This window comes from Xyrauchen texanus, chromosome 22 (genome assembly GCF_025860055.1).
Source record: "Xyrauchen texanus isolate HMW12.3.18 chromosome 22, RBS_HiC_50CHRs, whole genome shotgun sequence".
Classification (NCBI taxonomy): Eukaryota; Metazoa; Chordata; class Actinopteri; order Cypriniformes; family Catostomidae; genus Xyrauchen; species Xyrauchen texanus.
In genome coordinates, this window is record NC_068297.1 from 20,795,343 (window position 1) to 20,808,667 (window position 13,325).

Here is a 13,325-nt window from a genome sequence, read left to right on the forward strand (position 1 = left end):
TAACTTTCTTCTGCAGAACACAAATTAAGATTTTTTGAAGAATATCTCTGCTCTGTTGGCCAATACAATGCAGGTGAATAGTGATCAGCTCTCAGAAAGTCCAAAAATTAAATAAACAAGGCATAAAAGTAATCCATGTAACTCTAGAGGTTAAATCCATGTCTTCAGAAGTGATATGATAGGTGTGGGTGAGAAACGGATCAATATTTAAGTCCTTTTTCACTATCAATCTCCACAACCAGTAGGTGGCTGAATGTGAAAGTCACTTCCATTGTAGATTTACAGTTAAAAAAGCACTTAAATATTGTTTCTCACACACACACCTATCATATTGCTTTAAAAGGTATGGATTTAACCACTGGAGTCTTATGGATTATTTTTAGACTGCCTTTTGGGCCTTCAAAGTTCTGGTCACCATTCATTTGCATTGTGTGGACCAACTGAGATGAAACATTATTTATTATTTATTTTATTAATTTTTTATCTGTGTGTGTATGTGTGTGTGGTGTGTGAATTATGGCATACATGAAAGTGTGAGTATTGGAAGCTTGTGTCATCAGAGCTCTCCCTGAGATATAACTACCTTTGCTGGACTCATCAGTAAGACACCCAGGGGCTGATGGGACAGGACGATTAGAGCATTGCTGACCACAAAACCACTTCCTTCTCTGCTTCCCCTTACTTTTCTCTCTTTCTTTTAGCTCTTTTCTTCAGGAAACTGGAGATGTTGGTGAATGATCTCTCTGTATATTAACGGCATTCCATTAAGGCCTATTTTTGAGTTTGCTGTTCATTATAGAGAAATCTTGCACGTCATTAAAAGGGAAGTGGTTAATTAAAAGGTGGGCTCCCCTGCGGGACTCACATTAGCTCCATGTGTGTGGCTCTCTGGAAGGCAGGCGCAGTGGTACTGGCTCAAGCTAGTGTTACAGCTGTCTGCATGGCTATGCCTATCACACCTAAGAGGACAAAGACTCACAACTAGAACCTGCAACCTTCTGGAGAATCTCTATTGCTACTGCCATCACACATCGAATGGAACTGGTTCCCAAGGTAAAACAGGAATCTGGATTCACATAAGTAGAGTTTTACATACTGCTTGAATGCATAGGGAAGCAGGTATTTGGTGAGATCAATAAATTGGCTCAGGGAACAGAAAATTATCATAAGGGACGTTCACACTGAACAAATTTTCGTGTCTGTCTGCACTATTTTCAATTGTTGTTCCTATGTAAACTTGGGCTAGATGGATGTCTTTGACCATTGTACCACATTTCGCACTACAATGGTATATAATTGACTTTCAAGTCAATTGAAGTATAATTGACTTTCAAGACTTTCACCTACTGTCAAGACTTTCACCTACAGTTGCACTTGTGTACATGGTAGTGTGACCATAAAATAAAGTGATTTGATTTAATGTCATGCTAAAGAGAACATCACCTTTTAAAAGAATATATCAAGACACCTGCATTCTGCTCTGTTTGTTGTGCTATGTTTAGCTTTTTTAAGTGCAATAACATGTTTGTTATGAATCTATGCTATCTGAGTTCCTTTGTCACTAAATGACAAGAGATGCACCAAAATCTCAGCCACAAGTTGTAATCTTAATTTAAGTCAATATAAAACAACATTACATTTCTGCATATTTATTAGTAAAGCAGGATATTCAAAAAGAATAAAAAAGTAAGGGTGAAACATGATATCCAATTAATTAAAAATGTATTACATTGTGACAAGTGGCCATTGAGAGGGGTTAAAAAATAAGAGGAAAGTCATTTCAGAGGTGAAGCAAGTGACTATAATTTTATAAAATATTATAAAGACATTGGAATAACATGCTGTAACAAAGGTTTGGGTTGGGCAGATTAAGGAGAAAGCGGGAACCGATTTCCACAGTTCACGTGAGTCCATTTTATTCACAAATAACCAGCAAACACTGTACAGCTTCACTCAAAACACAAGACGGTTTTTCAACGTCACTTAAATAACAGTCTGATTTTTAGCTTCTAACTCTCACTGTGAACACAGAGATGTAATTAATCACAATTCATCACAGGTGAATGTCCTTACCACTCTCTCCCTCCCCTGATGGGTGCTCGACCACACCCTCACCTCAACATACCCCCACTGCCCAACACCGTACGGATTGCCCACTCCCCCCTTTCTGGAGAGGAAGTCCATGACAGCCACCTGTGCCCCTGGTCTGTGGACCACCTCGAACTTAAATGGCTGAAGTGCCAGATACCAAGGGGCATCCTTAATGCATTGGAGCCATTGGAGCAGGGCGTGGTCTGAACAGATGGTGAATGTCGTCCCAACAAATAGTAGCGGAGAGTGAGTATCGCCCACTTGATGGCCAAACACTCCTTTTCTATGGTGCTGTACTTCATCTCTCTCATAGAGAGCTTTCGACTAATGAACAGCACTGGGCACTCCTCCCCCTCCATCTCTTGGGACAGAACAGCACCCAGCCCCCTATCCGATGCATTAAAAAAAGGAGAGAGAAATCAGGGGAATGCAGAAGCAGCCCACCACAAAGTGTAGCTTTTACCTGTGTGAAATCTTGTTAGCACGACAGGATATATATATAAGGTTTCAACAAAGAAACAGGGTCAGAAAGATCAAAATCTAAGCTACTCTCTTTTTTTTTCTCATTCTCTCAATCTTTCTGACCGTGTTTCATTCCTTCATTCTCTCTGTCCATGGTTAATAGGACTTACGCATTCAACATTTATAAATGCCAGTGGAAATATCAATGATGTGTTGTAATGTACAACAGCATACCTGACAGGTCTCCATCAGATGGAATACGCATCTCAGGTCACCTCTTTAATTATTCATTCTCAAGGGCCGTTATATTGCATTATCATCTGCCCGTCTTTACACAGCTCTCGCTAAAAGAAGCACCCTTCACCTCCGTTACTCAAACAAACAGCATAACAAGCAAATAAGAGAGTGGAAAAGAAAGAGGGCTGTCATTACTGCTGGAGGTTATTACCGTATGAGCGTTAAACAGACACTAATGCTCCCAGACACAGCTTGACACCCTGACAGAATACCTCAAAGGCAGAGTTTACCCACATTTTAGTCCTCAAACACACATACATCCTCTCTCAGCCTCTCACGGGTTTGAACTGTCAGTCTCCCTGAGGGGGGGAGGGATCCACTACTGTTTACTCTCTGCTTTTGTTTCACTGGCAATGCTGTTGTGGTGCCTTAGAAGAGCACAGAAAGCAAAAGAAGATAGAAAGACGAGCCATACAGGGAAAAAAGAAAGCGGAAAGGTGGGGAGGGTGGGGGACACCTCTGAATGTTAGAGGATTATGAGATTTCACAGTCTCTAAATCTCGATCTCGTCTGTGCCAGTTTAACTAGCTCTTAATTAAAGCTGCCTTTTCTCTCTCTCGTTCAGACAGACTTGCAGAGTGAGAGCGAGCCATGTTACAGCTGCCTGCATAATAACATAATTACTATAGTCGCAAGAACAGTGGCTGTTTAATGTCTGAAGGTATACATGAATATAACACCATGTCTCGACTTCTGAAGAGACAAAAGAACAGATTCAACATCCTTGAGAGATGCACAAGAACATTTGAGACTGATTAGCAACTGTACTTCCCTGAAACCTTCGAGAAAGAGAATTCAAGTTCTTGTTATGTTTCACTGCCAGGTCTGTAAAAATCATTATCTTAAGTATTTTTGTCTTTTTTGCCAGTAGAAAAATCTAAACATCCTTAAAACAAGATACATCCAATTGAGAAGAAAAACTGCATACGACAATAAGACTTCAGACAATAAGATTTCAGAGACTAAATAAAGTTTATTTTACTTTACGTTGGCAAATTGTTTTCTCCATGTTTAAAGCATAATACTAACCACATTTAGAGAGGATTATGCTTAAAACAAGAAAAATTATTTGCCAATTAGGTAAGAAAAATAGAGTTAAAGGGAAATTATCTGAAGAAAACCAATTTTGCTTCTCATGTAAATTAACTTTGTTTTAAGGATGATTTACAGGAATATAACTGACAACACTGATTAAGATATTTATTTATTTTTAATTATGATAAAAACTGCGATTAACATATCATATTACATTTCAGACATGTAATAGAGTAGATCACCCAGTAATGTCAAACCACCAAACATCATTTATCTGCTGTCTCATGTTGGTCTTGAACCTGAGAGTGCTTTGCCATACTAAAGTCTGAATTATCCTGCCACATCAGCCTGCTGAATTTCCCATCAAATACATAAATCAAATTAAAGCAAAGTAAAAATGTATGTCAAATTGTGTTACTGGGAGTGTTAATCAAGGGGCAAAGCAGGCAATTATGTCAGCTGACTATTGATTTTGGTTGACAGGTGCCGTTGGTCTCAAACTTGGCACTGATGTTGATTTTGTCCACGGTGTAGTAGTGGTGGCGGAAAGGAACCACACCCTCTTGAGTGCGGTACTGGCTGTGCAGGTGGATTCTCATGTGTGTGGCTCTAACAAACTCCTGCAGGGCTGCACTGTTGTAGAAGTCACTTTCACACAAATCACAAGTACGATGGTTGATTGTGACTTCATAATCATGTATTTTTTCGCTCTATTACTCACACACTGCTATGTTATTGTCACGTAAAGGGGTGTTTGAAGGAAGGACCCCAAGCGCAGATGGCATCAATGATATATATATTTTAAAACACACATAACATATACTCTCTCAAGGGAGAAAAGAACACCAACAAAACCAACTGAAATAAATGCACGATGAACTGAACAGACAGAAAAGAAATCAAACCAACGAATGAAGACAGACCAGCAAAGGACAGCACACATGAGTAGCTAATAAAGGGAGAGAAATCAAACAAGTAAACGAGGGACAGATGAAACCAATTAATTAATAATGAGTAGGGAAGGAGGTGGGGTGTGTCGCAAGACTGAGAGACACGTGGCAATATAGAAACTAAAAAAAGCCACAAGCTCTCACAGACACAACACCAGAATGACATGAGCACATATCGCCAGAGACAGATGTTGCACGTGCTAATGCCAAATGTCAGACAAGACGGGACATTTGTGCGAGGGCTCAGCCACAGATAAACAGTTACCAAGATAGAAGCGGCCGAACCCCAGCACAACATGACAACAGACCACGACCCAGACGCGCAGTGCAAAGCGAGCGCAACATGAAGTGTGCCCGATGTCGTGAGAGACAACCACTAAACAATTGACACAAGTGCATGCCGCAAGGATGAAATAAGAGCAATGCACTCATGCCAATAACCAACAAGACAAGATAATGCATGATAACGCCAAAAGGATGAGCCATATATTCTCACATAGACTAGACAATTCACTAAACAGGGGTGTCAGAGCTCAGCCACAAAGACAACAAAAACACAACCAACATAAGTTGCTGAACTCTGACATGTTATGATATTGCAACACAGTACATTTATACGCTTGTATTACAGAACATTTCATGGTTGCTTGAGAAAAAGTGCTTTTCATTTTGCATTTCCTTTTAGAACACTATCAGTTAGGTTTAGGTGTTAGTTTAATTTGCTTTTAGTACATTATTGAAAAGGATTATGTTGAAGATTTTGGTTAGGAAGGTTGGTTTTGCTCATTAACTACTCAACTCAATGTTTACCTTTGAAAATTTGTCTGGACATTTCACTTGGAAACTGCAGCAAACGTGTACTGAAGCACTTAATTTTGTTTAGCAAAAATGTTGCCACGATGAGATCAAGCTGGAAAAAAACAAAAATGCATGTACAAAAACACAGTCATAATAGAAATCTACAGGGCAACAGTTAGTGTACGTTTGCCTCATGGACTTTGCATAACTGTCAATGTGCGTTAATTTTGATATATATATATATATGAATGCCAATTCCAGATTACTCGGCCACTCCTCCACCCTCTATCGGACGACAGCCGCACCTCTCCGGGCGGATCAGAGGCAGTCCTCCAGCCCCTGGCGGACGGAACGCCCCGCCGCGTTCTCGGGGAACAGAAGGGGTCTCCCCCGCCCCTGGCAGCGGTTCTCTCGCTCCAGGCGGTAGGCAGTGAGCCCCTCCCCGCTCGCGGTCGGCGGTCTTAAACCCCGCCACGTTTCAGCGGCTGGTAGGGAACTCCTCCGCCCCTGGCAGCGGCCCTGACCGCTCAAGGTGGTCAGTTAGGAGCCCCTTCTCCCCTCGCAGTCGGCGGCCATCGTCCTCTTTCAGCCGGCTGGGCTCCTCGTCCCCCGGCAGATGGCCGCAGATGCTCCGTAGCCTAATACGGGACCGGGTGTGTAGGATCACGACCCGGCCCTGCCCTCCGCCCTGCCAAAGTAACATTTTGTGAGGTTAAAACTGCAACATGTCACAACCTACTGAAATGAACAACAATCAAAGGAATTGGAAAAGCAAAGATCTATACTTTGCAACTCAGAACTACTGATAGGAAATATCACAAAAGATTTAAAATATATTTGTTTAGTGATATGGGGTTTGAAAGGGTGATATCTCAGAAGACAGGAATAAATGGGATGAATAAGGGAGTGATTCAGGTCTTTGTGGGGGTCAGGCATAGCCCCAACTGCATTATTCACTCTCAAGAACGATGCAGAGAGCACTTTTGCATTTTTCAGTCTTAACACTTGTAGACTTATCCAGGACAGAACTGTGTAAAGAAAGTCTGTGTTGCCTTCTGTCTCTGTCTCTCTCTCTCTAAATGCACAACCTTATATTATTGGGTCTAAGCTCTTGTTTTTTATACTGAAATATTCTAACAGGTCTTAAAACATCTGGCCAGTATGGCTTTGCTCCAAGTAGGACCAAACTTTGCAGGATGGACTTTACAGCCTATATTATAAGCATATTCATGACCCAAGTTAAAATGTTCTGTGGTGTGGTATAACCTTTTATCTCTGCACTTTTAAAAAACGTGCTTTAATGGGATTCTATGGATGACAATTGGCTCTAGGTAGAACTATTAGAACTTTTAAGAACGCTCAGTAAGCAAATTTCTCAAAGAATCATCTCCTACAGAAGGTCTGCAGTCTGAGCAACCACATTTGAAACTCCATGGTACATTGGTTTTCACCCTTATTTTGTGTCTCCAATACATCTGTTTTCAACATTTTGCTGAATTTGTCCCCTGATTTGAAACAATAAACGTACAAAACATTATTATATTGTTTGATTATATATCCTTGATTATATATATATATATATATATATATATATATATATATATATATATATATATATATATATATATATATATATATATATATATCACTATAGCTTTCACATATGCTTTAGAAATGGTAGTCTTCTATGTTTTATGTTTCTTGTAATTATTCTTTTAATGTTCAGCACTTTGGTCTACTGTGTGATGTCCTCGATCAAACTTTTGTGTAGTTTTCTATATTCTATAAAAAGCGGAACGAGATGCTGCGCTGAAGAGCGCTTTGGGAACACGTCTCAGTTGTGACCAGCTGTGAATATGTATGCAACACATCAATGAACATTGACTGGAATTTTTAGCCGCTGCTGATATAATCATTGGACGCACCTGGCGCAGTGGCTATTATATATATTTTTGTTCCCTGAAAAAAGAGGAAGGAGATGCTGCGCTTTTCTGCCGCACTGGGATGCCCCGGGACTGCTCTTCACACGAAATACCTGATGATGCACCGGTGACGCATCTATTTATAGCCACTGCGCCAGGTGCGTCCAATGATTACATCGGCAGAGGCTAGAAATTCCAGTCAGTGTTCATTGATGTGTTGCATACATATTCACAGCTGGTCACAACTGAGACGTGTTCCCAAAGTGCTCTTTAGCGCAGCATCTCGTTCCGCTTTTTGTAAACTGACATTTTTAATAATAATATGTTTTATCTTTTTTTTATAATACCGCCCCCTGATGAAGAGAATGTGTGTTAATTGGTATAATTAATTACCAGGAATATAGAGATGATAAAATAATTTATAATTTGCAAAGCAATACTTCAGCAGAACATTCCACCAGAAAATTGTAAATCATGCATTAGAATAAGAAAACACACTATTTATGGGCATAAAAGGTACAAGAATGAAATTAATGTTGAACATTGTATCTCAAAAGGAGAACAATGAGCTACTTAAAGAAATAATTCACACAAAAATGTATTCTTTTCATTTACTCACCAGAATACAAGATTTTTAGAAGAATATTTAAGCTCTGTAGGTCCATTCAATGTAAGTGAAGGGGTGCCAAAATTTTGGTGCTCCAAAAAGCACATAAAAGCAGCATAAAAGTAATACAAACAACTCCAGTGGTTTAATCCATGACTTCAGAATTTATATGATAGGTGTGGGTGAGAAACAGATCAATATTTAAGTCCATTTTTGCTAGAAATTATTCTCTCTGCCAAGTATGTGGCGATATGCATGAAGAATGTGAATCACCAAAACACAAGAAGAAAGTGAAAGTTAAAGTGGTGCTTGACTGAGCAGGGAGGAAAATTAGTTAAAAAGGAATTAAATGTTGATCTGTTTCTCACCACATATATCATATTGCTTCTGAAGACATGGATTAAACCACTAGAAGCACATGGATTAGACTACTTTTATACTGATTTATGTGATTTGTGGAGCTTCAATATTTTAGCACCAATTCACTTTCATTGTATGGACCAAAAGAGCTGAGATATTCTTCTAAAAATCTTAATTTGTTCTGCAGAAGAAAGAATGTCATACACATCCAGGATGGCATGAGGGTGAGTAAATGTTGAGAGAATTTTCATTTTTGGGTGAATTATTCCTTTTTAAGTGTGATGTAGCCCCTGTACCAAACAACTTTTCCCATGCCTGTTCTACCTCTTCTATTGTACAGGACATGATGTGCCAAGTGATGCTGCTTAATTAGCATTTTTTTGCATTGCTTGCATTGTTTTGAACATGTTTATACACAACAATAATGCTCTGTCGGCAATTGGCATTAAGGGAAATTTAGACCCTACAAATAAACTGATTTTAATGTAATTGTTTCATAAATTACAATTTAAAATGTGTATTGAAAATAACTTTTTTAATCTTTTCATTTCTGTTATCATGTCTCCCTTTTATTTTTTGGAATCATGTAGTGTTTATGATGGATAAGTGATGTATTTTAAAAGTTGGCATACAGTGTTCATTATAATGGGGCTAGGTTTTGCAACTCAGTACTTAATACTCACTACTCATGAGTACATTTTAGGAAAGCTACTTTTACTCTACTCACACAACTTTTTTGGGAAATAACAGCACTTCTACTTGAGTATGATTTTTCAGTACTATTTCCACCCCTGCTCCACAGAATCATGTGTGCTGTGTGTTATATGTGATGACAGAGCAGAGCACTAATCCCCTGTGAAGTGTGCAGAACATTCAAACTATACTGTATATTTCTATAATTAAATCACAGCATTTGCATTTTAATGATCACACTGGGCCATGTAGCGAACTATTTTTCCCAAGGGCTTATCCGGACAGCTTCTGTCAAAATCACACATAAAAATAAAAGCTAGATGCTTGGAATTGAAAAATGTATGATAGAAATCTATTACAACGCTTTAATAAAATGTCATATTTACTGTAGTAATAATAATAAATAATAAGAATAATTTATAAGAATATATCAATATATCACAAGCAGGAGTCCTGTTGTTCTGATTTAAAGTTTATAAAAATAATGCAATGATATGTTGTTGTTCTGTATTCATCATTTGTTTAAAGTTTTAGGAATTAATTTGATTAAAAACTATTTCAATTATGAAATTAGATTACACTTTAAAATATGGAATTCTAAAACATAAATTAAAATGGGAAACACAGGCTTTGGGGAAAATTTTCAATGAGGCCTTATTTAAAAACACTTAAGCGATGCACACTTCATTAAAAAAAACACTTAAATGATACAAGCTTTTTTTATTTTAGTATTAACATTGCAATGTAATTTTTTTTAAATTGGCTCAAGGAGTGTGTTCAAAAACACATTTCCATATTAGCATATTTTTGCTTTGGTATCGATATTGGTATCGAGCACCTGGTACAATACATTTTTCTGTCAAAAACACATAAACTTATCTGTTACCATAACCCTCTCAGCCAAAACTTATTTAAAAAAATCTAAAAAACTCTGTTGTATACATGTGAAGCCAGGTTCTTGTGTGGTCAATAAAAATAAGTAACTCTGGTGTCTTGATTTTGGCCACGGACGGCAAAGAAAAGATCTGAGCAGCCTGGACAGCAGCCAAGAGCAGCATATTCCTCCCCATTCCCCACTTAGATCCTCCAAAAGCTCCTAGACTCCCAGTAAACTACAATCCACTGCTTTTATCAAAGAAGGAACTTGTCTCAACTCACTTTGATGCAGCTTAGCTGGCAGGAATCATTTGTTGAAGGACAGTTATCAGAGTCAATAGCCACTGTGGATGGACTAACACACATCCATGTGTCTCTGTGTGTGTGTGTGTGTGTGTGTGTGAGCGTGTATTTATCACTTTGTGGGGACCAAATGTCCCCATAAGGATAGTAAAACCCGAAATGTTTGACCTTGTGGGGACATTTTGTCGGTCCCCATGAGGAAAACAGCTTATAAATCATACTAAATTATGTTTTTTGAAAATGTAAAAATGCAGAAAGTTTTCTGTGAGGGTTAGGTTTAGGGGTAGGGTTAGGTTTAGGGGATAGAATATAAAGTTTGTACAGTATAAAAACCATTATGTCTATGGAAAGTCCCCATAAAACATGGAAACACAACATGAGTGTGTGTGTGTGTGTGTGTGTGTGTGTGTGTGTGTGTGTGTGTGTGTGTGTGTGTACAGTACCTGGGCAACTACAGACAGTTAACAGAGTCTGGACAATCCAAATGCCTGTTATCCTCCATCCCAAAGTAGCTGCAGTTTTTGGCCAGGAACTGCCAGTCTTTCCATTCTGAGCTCTCGATCATCTTCCTTTGAATGTGAACCGCGTTGAGGAATTGGAGGATCGCATAGAAAACCTGTAAAGGAAGCATGACAGAGGAGGAAAATGTGCATGAAATACTAAACAGCAATGGATAATCTATTATCTGCACAGCAACAGTCAATGCTCCGGTGCCTCCTAAAGCACACTGGTGCTTTGAAGAACAGCTTAAAGTCCTGCTTTACTCTCCTCTCTCTCCCTCTGTGGCTTCATTTTGAGGGGTTTGTCAAGAAACTGGTCGCAGCTTTGACTAAGTGGACACTTCAAAGTCTGTGTGGTGGCGTGTTTTATCTGCTATTGAGAGGAGAGACTGAGGCAGAGCTGGATAAATCCTCTGTTTCCTTACAGCTGGACTCTTTTTTCAGCTTGGCTTAGGCACATGCATGACTGGACGACTCACATACACACACACACACACATACACATATTAGACTTTAGGTCAGCTTTAGTGTATTCAAATGGAAAAGATGCTACTCAGTATTTGGATTTCCAAAGTGAAATCAACCACACAAATAGAACACTTCAGTGTGTTAACATTGGAGCTTACTTTAAACCTTAAATAGTGGCTTTAACGTCAACAAAAGTTTTACACGTGCATGACTCATGGCAATAAAAATAAAATGCCCATTAACCAACTAATATTAACCTAAACTAATTGAATATTAACCTAAACCAGCGCTATATCCAGATCTACAAGAAATCATCACACCAATTGTGTGGAAAAAGAATTCTGTAGAAAGTATATGCTTTAATGTACAGTATTAAACAGAGGTGAGGGTCCTATCAAGTTTGCCAAAACTATTCAAAATGTAACATTTATTTAAACTAATAAGACTTTCAAAATACAATCTGAATGAGGAAAATTGCATAAACACACAAGCAGCAGGGGATACAATACATTTTGAGAATGACAAATCTTTCATTCTGCTGTGTAGGCCTATTAATAACTTTGGTCTGGTAAAGTGATGCTGCAACCCTACATTTAAAGACCACATTCAAAAAATGTTTTGAGGTCATCTATATGCTAGCATTCTACTGAAATCAAATTACCTTTATTTCTTATTTATTCATTTTTTTTTATTATTTAAAAAAATATGACTTAATTATCTTTTAACAGTAAAACCAATATATTTAGCTTTAGGAAAAAGAAAAAAACTTCCCACACCCTAATATCGACTCCTGAATAGCAAGTGGCAAATTATGCTTCATGGCTGTGGCCTAAAATAAAGGATATTAAAAAAGGGGGGATGGAGGGCCTTCAATATGTCCTGCCCCAACTTCCTGTTTCAAATATATGAACATGCAAAAGAAAACTAAGCTCATCAAGTAATTTCATGGGGTCTTTAATGTGATAAAGTATATCTATCTCTGGTCTGGGAATTGTTCAACAGAGTGGTGGATGTGTACCTGGTACTGTCCATTCTCTAGGTCTATAGTGATGGTAATACCTTTATCCAGCAGCTCTAAACTGGATCAAATCTAAAATCTTGCATCTTTCCAACGATTTGATTTGACCCTGGGGAGAAAAAGTAAAGAAAGTCAATGGCCGCTATTGAGGACGGTCTATAGGATCCATAGCAACTTGTGGATTACCTTATCTGTGAATTTATTTTAGTTAAAGATACACTTGCTGCATGATGGGATCTATTATGCTTTTTTTACAGTTCTCTGTTAGTAGTAATTCCATCGGCAGAATGGGAGGCATAGATCCAAGCCTAAACGTACAGGTCCATCTACATCACCAGATAAGACATAATCACTACTATTCTAATAGAGAACTCTGATTTAGATGTCATGGATGTTTGCCCTGAAATCATTTCATCTATGGGTGCTGAGTCTGTTTTATAATCTAATAGTGATGGGACATCATTGCAGTGATTAAATAGTGTCTTTCATTCATAAAAACACACATTAAAGTAGTTTATATGCATGCTAAAAAAAGAAAGAGAAAGGATAATGAAATATATATGCCTAATAATGTGTTTCATACAAACAGCTATTCTGACCAAACAAACTTATATATTTTATTATATTACTACTATAATTATTACTGCCTGTGTTGCCATTTTAGTATTTCTGTAAAAGGGTTTCCCAGACAATCAGATATATGCATTGCTCAAGCTCATGTACCTAACCTCCCTTAATTAAAACGTCTGGGTTACTATTGTAACCTCCCTGATGGAGGGAACGAGACGTTGTGTCTCTCTTGAGAACCTCGCACATCTCTGAACTTGAGAAAAGCCAATGAGAAATTGGCAGACAGAATTTGCATGTCCCGCCCCCAGACATACGGGTAAAAAGGGAGGGAAATACATCTGTCCATTCAGGATTTTGCCCTGAGGAGCCGAGAAT

The 13,325-nt window shown here is 38.4% G+C and overlaps 1 pseudogene; it reads right to left on the bottom strand.

Annotated features, from left to right (window-relative positions):
* The window catches only part of LOC127662676 (usherin-like), a 388,775-nt pseudogene that overhangs the window by 315,980 nt on the left and 59,470 nt on the right, over positions 1-13,325 (bottom strand).